Genomic DNA, 12,268 nt, shown 5'->3' with positions numbered 1-12,268 from the left:
ACCTAATCCTTATCCTAAATCTAACCCTAATAAAAACCTATATTTTAAACTAACACTAACCCTAACCCTAACTCTAAAACTAACCTTAACCCTAACCCTAACCCTAACTCAAAACGGGAAATCTAATCCTAACACAACCCTAACCCTAACCCGTACAATAACATACCCTAAACCTAACTCTAACCCTAACCCGAATCCTAAGAGTAACCATAAACCTAACTGGGTCTCTAAACTCAACAATAACACAAACCCTAAACCATAAACTGACACTAACCCAAAACCCTAATCCTAAACCTAAATCTAACCATAACCGTAAAACTAAATCTAACCATCACCCTAACCCTAAACCGAAACTTACGTAACACTAACCCTAACCCAAACTTAACACTATTCCTAACCATAACTCTAACAGTAACCCTATCCTAACCCTAACATGAACCCTAACACTAACCCTAAACTAAAACCTAACACTAACACTAACCCTAACAATAACCCTAACCCTAACCCAAACTCGATCCTTGTTTTTTTTTTTTTTCCCCCAAGATTAACCTTCAACTAGTGACTAATAGATTTAGGGGATACTCCCATAGCTCTTTATTATTATTATTATTTTTTTTTTCAGGCTTGACTCCTTTTTTTTTAATTTTTTTTTTATTTTTTATTTTTTTAATTTTTTATTGTTGGTTGTTCAAAACATTACAAATTTCTTGACATATCATATTCCACACTTTGATTCTAGTGGGTTATGAACTCCCACCTTCACCCCATACACAGATTGCAGAAATCACATCAGTTACACATCCATTGATTTACATATTGCCATACTAGTGTCTGTTGTGCTCTGCTGCCTTTCCCATCCTCCACCATCCCCCATCCCCACCTCTCCCTTCCCCTCCCCTCCTCTCTCTCTACCCCCTCCACTGTATAACCCTGAGGGTCTCCTTCCTTTTCCAAGCAATTTCCCTTCTCTCTCCCTTTCCCTCCCACCTCTCATCCCTGTTAAATGTTAATCTTCTTCTCATGCTCTTCGTCCCTACTCTGTTCTTAGTTACTCTCCTTATATCAAAGAAGATATTTGGCATTTATTTTTTAGGGATTGGCTAGCTTCACTTAGCATAATCTGCTCTAATGCCATCCATTTCCCTGCAAATTCTATGATTTTGTCATTTTTTTAATGCAGAGTAATACTCCATTGTGTATAAATGCCACATTTTTTTTTATCCATTCGTCTATTGAAGCAAACCGGATCCTTAACACTAACAATAACTCTAACCTTTTATTAAAGAGAGAGAGAGAGAGAGAGAGAGAGAGAGAGAGAGAGAGAGAGAGAATTTTTAATATTTATTTTTTAGTTTTCAGTGGACACAACATTTTTGTTTCTATGTGGTGCTGAGGATTGAACCCAGGCCATACGCAGGCCAAGTGAGCGTGCTACTGCTTGAGCCACATCCCCAGCCCAATAACCCTAACCTTAACACTAACCAAAACCCTTACTCCAACCCCTAACCCTAACACTAACCCTAACAATCACCCGAACCGTACTAATACTAATTCTAACCATAACCCAAAACTGATCACTAACCATAACAATAAACCTAACCCTAACCCTCACACTAACACTCACCCTAACCTTAACCCTAACCCTAACACTAACTCTAATCCTAATCCTAAACATAAACATAAACCTAACCTGAACCCTAAAGATTACACAAACCCTAATCCTAACCCTAAATCTTACCCTATCTCTAACCCTAACGCTAACCTTAACTCTAACCATATCACTAAACCTAAACCTAACACTAACCCTAACCTTAATCATGACCCTAACCCTAAGCAAACATTAACCCTAACCCTAATCTAACCCTAACCCTAACCATAACACTGACCCTAAACCTAACATAAATCCCAAACATAACCATAACCCTAACCATAACCTAACCCTAACCCTAATATACCCTAATCCTAACCCTAGTCTAAACCTAACCATCAATCTTAACTTAACCCTAAACCTAACCTTAAATCTTACACTAAAACAAACCCTTACCCTAACCCTCACCCTAAGCCTAACCCTAAACCTAACACTAAACCTAACCCTAACTCAAATTCTAGCCTTAACCCTAACACTAACTCTACTCGTTACGGTAACCCTAACCTAACCCTAAATCTAACCTTAACCCTAACACTAACACTAAAACCTAACATTAACCTATCACTAATTCTAACTCTAAACCTAACCCTAACCCTAAACCTAACACTAACTCTAAAACTAAACTTAACCCTAACCCTAACCCTAACACTAACACTAACCTAAACTTAACCCGAGCCATAACACTGACCCAAACCCTAAGTACACCTAAGACTAAACCTAATTGTAAGTTTAACCCTAAACCTAACCCTTACACTAAACCTAACCCCATCAGTTACCCTAACACTATCCCTAATTCTAAACCCAATGCTAACACCCTATCCCTAAACCCTATTCCTAACTGTAACTGTAACCGTAACCCTAACCTAAACCTAACACAAACCCTAACCCTAACTCGAACACCAACACAAACCCTAACTCTAACTCTAATCCTATCACTAACCCTAACCCTAATCCTAATATTAAAGCTAAACCTAACACAAACCTAACCCTACTCATAACCTAACACTAACCTTAAACCTAACCTAAACTTAAACCGAAGACTAAACCTAACCATAAACCTAACACTAACCCTAAACAACCTTAAACCTAACCCTAACCATAAACCTAACACTAACCCTGACCTTAAAACTAAACTTAACCCTAACACTTAACCTAACACTAACAGTAACCCTAATGCAAACCCTAACACTAACATGAACCCTAACCCAACACTAACCTATCAGTAACCCTGTCAGTATCAGTAAACCTAACCTAACACAAACACTAAACCCAATGCCAATCTAAACTGTAACAGTAACCCTAACCCTCACTATAAACCTGAACCTATCACTAACCCTTACTCTAACCCTCACACAACATTAACCCTATCTAAACCTAACACTAATCCTAACCCTAAATCCTATGCTAACTCTAAAATAAACCCTAACCCTAACCCTTAACCTAAACCAATGATAAAACTTTCCCTAAACCTAACCATAACCCTAACCTAACCCTAATCCTTAACCCTAAACCTTACCCTAACTTGAAAACCCAACCTAACTCTAACGTTAAATATAACACTAACCCTAAGAGAAAAACCTAACCCAACCATAACCTAAACGTAACTCTAACCCTAACCCTATCACTAACCCTAAAACCAACCCTAATTCTAACACTAATGCTAACCCTAACTCTAATCCTAAACCTAAAACAAACCCAAAGTCTTACCCTACCTTAACCCTAACACAAACAGTAACCTAAACCTAACACCAAACCTAACTCTTACCCTAACCACTAATTATAACCATAAACCTAACCCTATCCCTAACCCTAATACTAACCCTAACCCTAACCCTAACACTAACAATAACATTAACACTAAACCTAACCCTAATGCTAACCGTAACACTAACACTAATGCAAACCCAACCCTAACACTAATCCTAACCCTAACCCAAACTCTAACACTTATCGTAACTGTAACCTTAATTCTAACACTAACCCTATCCCTAACCCTAAAACTAACTCTAATCCTAACGGTAATTCCAACCCTAACCCTAACTCTAACACAAACCCTAAACCTAATTATAACACTAAACTTAACAACTAACCCTAATTCTTACATTAACACTAACTCAAACCCTGACACAAACACTAACCCTAACACTCACCATAACTCTAATCTTAACCCTAACACTAAAACTAACCATAACTCTATCCCTAACCATAATTTTAACTGTAAACCTAACTTTTACCTAACTCTCACCTTCACTCTTACACAAAACTGAACCCTAACCCTAACCTAACCTAATGCTAAAATTAACCCTAACCCTAATCCTAATGATAACCCCTATCCCTAACATTAACACTAATCCTAACCTTAACTCTAAGCCTAACACTAAAACTAGCACTAACCCTTACCCTAATACTAACCCTAACCCTAACACCAAACCTAAACCTAACCCTAATCATAACCCTAACCCTAATACTAACCCTAACCCCAACCCTCATGCTGAACCTAAAACAAATTCTAACACTAACCCTAACCATAACACTAACCCTAACACTAACCCTCATCCTAAACCTAAATCTAACAGTGACCCTAAAACTAACCCTCATCCTAAACCTAACACTAAGCCTAACCCCAACTCTAATCGTATCACTAATTCTAACCATAACCATAACCCTAAACCTAACACAAAACCTAACTCAAACCCTAACACTAAACCTAACACTAACCCTAACCCTAAATCTAACCCTAACTCTAAAATTAACCCTAAAACCTGACCCTAACCCTAAAACTAACCCTAACTCTAATCCTAACCCTAATTCTTAGCCTAAAACTAACTCTAACCCTAACTCTAAAACTAACACTACTACTAAACCTAATCCTAACCCTAACCCTAACACTAACTCTAAACCTATTCCTAACCCTAACATTATACTTAACCCTAAGCCTAACCAAAACACTAACACTGAATCTAATGCTAATCCTAACCCTAACACTAACCCTAAACTTATCTGTAACTGTAACCCTAACACTAACCTAACCCTGAACCTAACCCTAACCCTAACAATAACCCTAACACTAACTCTAACACAAAATTTAACACTAATATTAACCATAAACCTAACGCTAATCCTAACAATAACCCTAGCTGTAATACTAACCATAACCCTAAACCTAACCCAAACCATAACCCTAACCCTAACACTAACTCTATCCTAAACCTAACCCTACCAGTGACACTAACCCTAAACTTAACCCTAACCCTAATTTTGACACTAACCCTAACCCTAAAACTAAGACGAACCTTAACCTAAACCTAATATTAACCCTGACACTCACACTAAACTAACACTAACACTGACTGTAAACTTAAACCTAACACAAGCCCTAACACTAACACTAAGCCTAACCCTAACCCTAACCCTATCACTAACCCTATCGTAAATCCCAACACTAACAGTAATCCTAACACTAACCCTAAATCTAATGGTGAAACTAAAACTAACCCTAACCATAACACAAACCTAACCCAAACCCTAATACTAAACCTAACACTAACACTACTAACCAAAACACTATCTCTAAAGCTAACTCTAATGGTAACCCTAACATTAATTATATCCCTAAACCTAGCGCTAAGCCTAACACTAACCCTAACCTAACTTAACCCTATCACTAAACCCTGTCTCTAAACATAACACTAATCCTAACCCTAACCCTAACCGTACCTATCCCAACCCTAATCCTAACCCTGACTTAACCCAACACTAACCCTAACACAAACCCTAACATTAACATTAACCCTAAACCTAACACAAATTCTACCCTTAACCTAACCTCACACTAAACCTAAACTTAACCCTAACAGAAACCCTAACCCTAACACTAACACTAACTGTAACCCTAACCCTAAACCTAACACTAAACCAAACCCTAACCCTAACCCTAACCTAACTTTAACCCTAACACTAACTCTAAACCTACCTTAAAACAAAACCTAAGACTATCTCTAACCCTAACCCTAACACAAATACTAACCCTACCCCATATTATCCCTAAACCTAACCCTAACACAAATACTAACCTTACCCCTAACCCTAAAACTAAACCTAACCATATCCCTCACCCAAACCCTAAAACTAATCCTAACCATAATCAATAACAATAACTCTCAACCTAACCCTAATGCTTACCCTAACAGTAACTCTAATATTACCTAACCCTAACATTAGCCCTAACCCTAAACAAAACATAAAAACTAACCTAAACATAACCTTACCATCACTAACCCTAACCCCAAAACAAATCCTAACCCAATCTCTAACATAAACCCTAACCCTACCTCTAATACTAACCCTAAATTTAACCCTAACCCTATAACTAACCCTAATTCTAATCCTAAACATAAAACTTACCCTAACACTAAATATAAATCTAAACATAACCCTAACCCTAACCATAACACTAATCCTAACACTAACCCTAACACTAACACTATCACTAACCTAAACCTAATGCTAAACCTAACACTAAACCTAACCTAACTATAATGCTAACTCTAATACTACCCTAACTCTAGCCCAACCCTAACCCTAACTCCTAACACTATGCCTAAACTAAATGATAACCCTAACACTAACCCTAACCTTAAACATAAACTAAGCACATAATCCTAAACATAATCCTAACCCTAACCCTAACCTACCATAAACCCTATACTTAAACATAACACAATCCCTAACCCTAACACTAAACCATAACACTAACATTAATATTAACAAAAACCCTAACACAAATATTAACCCTAAATATAATCCTCACCCTAACACTAACCCTAACACTAACCCTGATACTAACTCTAACCCTAATCTAACTGTAACCCTCACCCTATCCCTAACCCTAACAAAAAACCTAACCCTAAACTAAACCTAAAAAAAAATACCTAACTCTAAACCTAAGCTTTTCCCTAACACTACCCTAACCCTCACACAAACCCTAACACTAACCATAACCCTAACCTCAGCCTAACCATAACCCTAACCCTAACCTAAACTTTACTCTACCCTAACCCTAAAACTAACCCTAAAACTAACCTTAGCCCTAAATCTAATGATAACCCTAATACTAACTCTACATAAAACTTAACCCTAAATCTAACCCTAACACAAACCTTAACTCTAACCCTATACCGAAACTAACCCTAACCCTAATCTTAACCTGATTCCTAACTGTAACCGTAACCCTAAACCTAACCTCAACCTCACCCTAACAGAAACCCTAACACTAAGACTAACACTAACCCTAACCTAACCCTAACTTAACACAAACTCTATCCATAACCTAAACCTAACCCTTACACTTACCCTAATCCTAATCCTAAGCCTAAACCTAACCTAACCCTAACACAAAACTTAAACCTAACACTAACCCTAAAACTAACCCTAACACTAAACTTAACCCTATCCCTAACACTAACACTAACTCTATCACTAATCCTAACCATAATCCTAACCACTAGCCCTAACCCCAACCCTAACCCTAACACTAATACTAACACTAAACATATACCTTAACCTATCACTAACCCTAACCATAACTCTAATCCTAACCCTACTCCTAGCACTAACACTAACTGTAATTCTAACCCTAAACTAAGAGTAACACTAACCCTAAACCTAAACCTAACTCTAAACTTAACACTAAACCTAACCCTTACAATAACAGTAACCATAACCTTAACCCTAAACCTAAACCCTAACACTAAACCTAAACGGAACACTAAACCCTACTGTAACACTAACCCTCACATTTTGCCTAACATTAACCTAAACCTATCCCTAACCATAACACTATCCATAACCCTAACCCTAACCCTAACCCAATCACTAACACTATCCCTAATCCTCAACTTAACCCTAGTTGATAACCTAAACACTCACCCTAACCCTAACCCTAACACGAAACCTAACCTTAAACCTAACACTAAACCTAACCATAACCCTAACCCTAAACCTAACCCTTTAAATAACTATAACCCTAAACTTAACCTGAATATTAACCCTAACCCTATCTGCAACACTAACACTAACCTAACCCTATCTGTAACACTAACACTAACCCTAACCCTAACCCTAACCCTAACCCTAACTCTATCCCTAACCCTAATCCCAATCTGTAAGCCCAACCCTAATACTAACCCTAACCATAATGCAAACCTAACACTAAGCCTAAAACTAACCTACCCTAACTTTAACACTACCCTAACCATAATCCTAACCCTTACCCTTAACCTAACACTAAACCTAACCTTAACTATAACCCTAACCCTAATCATCACCCTAAACATGACACTAACCCTAACCTGAACCCTTTACCTATCACTAAGCCTAACCCTAACCCTATCGCTAACACTAACTCTAACCATAAGCCTAACACTACCCCTAACCCTAACTCGAACCATAACACTAACACTGAGCCTAACGTAACCCTAACACTAATGCCAACTCTAACCCTAACCTTTAATGTACTGTAATTATATCTGTAAGTCTAACCCTAACCCAAACCCTAACTCAAATACTAAACCTAACCCTGACTGTAATCCTAACTTTAAAACTAACCCTAACAGTAACCTAACCCTAAACCAATCCATATCCCTAACTGTAAAACTAACACTAACGCTAACCCTAAACTTTACACTTAATTAACAGTAACCCTAACACTAATCCTAACCCTAACAATAACCCTAACCCTAACCATAACACTAAACCTAATGCTAACACTAACACTAATCCTAAACCGAAACCTATCTCTAACCCTAAAAATATCCCTAACCATAACACTAACCTTAACGGAAACCCTAACCCTAAAATTAACCCTAACACAAACCTTAAATCTAAGACAAATCCTATCCCAAACCATAACCCTAAATTTAATCATAACCTTAAACCTTAACTAACCCTAACCCTAACCCTAACTCTAACATTAACTAACACTAACACTAACACTAACACTAACCAAACGGTAACACCTACCTTAACCCCAAACATAACTCTATCACTAACCTTAACACTAACCTAACCCTCAACCTAACACTAACCCTAACCCTCACACAAACCCTAACCATAAACACAAAGCCTAACCCTAACCCTTAACCAAAACTTACAGTAATTCTAACCATAACCCTAACACTTACCCTAATCCTAAGCCTTATTCTATCGCTAACCCTAGTTCTACACATAACAGTAACTCTAACCCTACCCTAACCCTAAAACAACCACTAACCCTAACCCTAAACTTAACACAAACCCTAACCCTAACTTTTACACTAACCCTAAAACTAACCTAACCCTAACCCTATCCTAACTCTTTTTTTAGAGAGAGAGAGAGAGAGAGAGAGAGAGAGAGAGAGAGAGAGAGAATTTATTTATTTATTTTTAGTTTTTCGGCGGACACCAACATCTTTTCTTTGTATGTGGTGATGAGGATCGAACCCGGCCGCACGCATGCCAGGCGAGTGCACTGCCGCTTGAGCCACATCCCAGCCCCTATCCTACTCTTAAACTAACCCTAACCCTACCCCTAACCCTCACCCTACCCCCTACCCTAACCCTAAGACTAACACTAACCCTAACCCTAACTCTAACCATAGCACTAACCCTAACTCTAAATGTAACCCTAACACTAACTCTAACTCTGACATTAACCTTTAATCTATCCCTAATCTTATGTGTAATTCTAAACCTAACCCTAATTCTAACACAAATTCTAACCCTAACCCTAACTATAATCCTAATTTAAAACTAATCTTAACAATAACCTTAACCCTCTCCATAACCCGAATCATAAAGCTAACCCTAATTCTACCCCTAACCTAAACTTTAACCCTAACACTAACCCTAAAACAAACCCTAACCCTAACTCTAACAATAACACTATCCCTATCCCTACCATAACCTTATCACTGAACCTAAACCTAACACTAACCCTATCCCTAACCCTGACAGTAACCCTAAACCTATTCTTCAACCTAACACTATCCCTATCCTAACCCTAACTGTAACCCTAAACCTAACACTAAACCTAACTCTAACCCTAAGAAGAACCCTAACACTAACCCTAACACTAACTCTAACCCTAACCTTAACCTTATCCCTAAGCTTATTTCTAACACTAAACTTAAACATAACCATAACCCTAACACTACACTGACCCTAACCCTAATTTTAAGAGTAAACCTAATACTAACCCTAACCCTAAACCTAACACTAACCTAAACCCTAAACCTAAAACTAACCCTAACAATAACCCTAATGCAAACCGTAACCCAGACACTAATCCTAACACTAACCCTAATCCTAACGGTAACCCTAACTCTAACACTAATCCTAAACCTAACCCAATTGCTAACCCTAACACTAACCCTATCCATAACCTTAACCCTAACCATAACACTAAACCTAAAACTAACCAGAATCCTAACATTAACCCTAAACCTATCCCTAATACTATCACTATTGCTAATTCTAGCCCTAACACTAACACTAACACTAATCCTAACCCTAAGTCTAGCACTAACCCTAAACCTAAGAATAACTCTAACACTAACCCTAACACTAACCCTAAACCCAATCCTATCTCTAACCCTAACACTAATCCTAACCCTAACCCTAAACATAACACTAAACCTAACACAAACCCTAGGCCTAACCCTAACACTAACCCTAACCCATCCCTAATCCTAACCCTAACACTAACCCAAACACTATTTCTAATGCAAAAACTAACACTAACCCTAACCCTAACCCTAACACACACCCTAAACTTAACCCTAAAACTAAACCTAAATCTAACACTAACCCTAACACTAACTCTAACCTAATCCTAACTTTAACCCTAACCCTAAGTCTAACCCTAAACCTAACACAAATTCTAAGTCTAACCCTAAACCTAACACTCATACAAACACTAATCCTAACCCTAAACCTAACCCTAAACCTAACACTAAACCTCACACTAACCCTAAACCTAACACTAACCATAAACCTAACCAAAAATCTAACACTAACACTAACCTTAACCATTACAATAACCCTAAACTAACACTAATACTAACACTAACCCAGAATGTAACCAAACCCTAACCAAAACCTAAACCTAATCCAAAACCTAACCCTAAATGTAAAAGTAAACCCTAACCCTAACTTTGAATCTAACAATAACCCTAAACCTAACCCTAAACCTAACCCTAACACTAACTCTAACCCTATCCCTAACCCTAACACAAACACTAAGCCTCACACTAACCTTAAAACTAACCCTAAAACTAACCCTAACTGTATCCCTAAACATAACCCTAACCCTAAACTTAACCCTAACAGGAACCATAACCCTAAACCTAATGCTAACACTAAACCTAACCATACCACTAACCCTAAAACCAACACTAACCCTAACACTAACACTAAGCATAACCTAACCTAAAACATAATACTAAACCTAACCCTTATATTAACCGTAATCCTAAACAAAACCATAACCCTAACCCTTATGTAAACATAACCCTAACCCTTACTTAACCCTAACCCTAAACCTAACACTAAACCTAACACTATACCTAACCCAAATGTTAACACCAACTCTTAATGCAACGCTAAACTTATCACTAAACCTAACCCTAATCCTAACTATAAACCTAACACTAACGTTAACCCTAACTGTAACCCTAACCCTAAATGTAACCCAAAAACTATCCCTAACCCTAACCCTAAGCCTTACTATAACCCTAATCCTAACCGTAACCCTAACACTACCCTAACACTAAACCTAACACTAAACCTAAACCCATGACTAACCCTAACCCTAAAGCTAACCCTAATCCTAACCATAACCCTAACCTAAACCAAACCCTTACCTAAACATAAGCCTATCCCTAAATGTTACTGTAACAGTAAACCTAACCCTAAACCTAACCCAAACCCTAACCCTCACACTAACCTTAACCCTAACTCTATCCGAAACCCTAACTTAACCCTAATCATAAAACTAACCCTAACCTAACCCTATCCTGTATCCTAACCCTAACCCTAACAATAACATGAATGCTAACTCTAACCCTAACCATTAAACAAACCCTAACCTAACCCTAAACCTAACACTAAACCTAACCCGAACCCTAACTCTAACCCTAACACTAACTCTAACACTAAACCTAATACTAATTCTAAACCTATCTCTAACCTTAACCATAACTATAACCCTAACACTAACCTAACACTAACTTTAACACAAACCCTAAACCAAACCATAAACATAATTCTAACCTAACCAAACCCTACGCCTTATCTAACCCTAACCGTAACCCAAAACCTAACACTAAAACTAACACTATCCATAACCCTAAATCCTAAAACTAAACCTACCTGCAATCCTAACCCTAGCACTACCCCTGAACCTCACCCTGACCCTAACAAGAATCATAACCCTAAATCTAACACTAATCCTAAACTTAACACTAATCATAACCCTAACCCTAACCCTAATCCTATCTCTAAATCTAACCCTAACTATAACACTAAATCTAACACTAATCTTAACCCTAAACTTAACCTAACACTAACCCTAATTCTAAACAT

The sequence above is a fragment of the Marmota flaviventris genome, chromosome 2 (assembly GCF_047511675.1).
Source record: "Marmota flaviventris isolate mMarFla1 chromosome 2, mMarFla1.hap1, whole genome shotgun sequence".
In the NCBI taxonomy this organism is placed as follows: domain Eukaryota; kingdom Metazoa; phylum Chordata; class Mammalia; order Rodentia; family Sciuridae; genus Marmota; species Marmota flaviventris.
The sequence above is the reverse complement of the archived record's forward strand: the minus strand, read 5'-3'. Positions refer to the sequence as shown.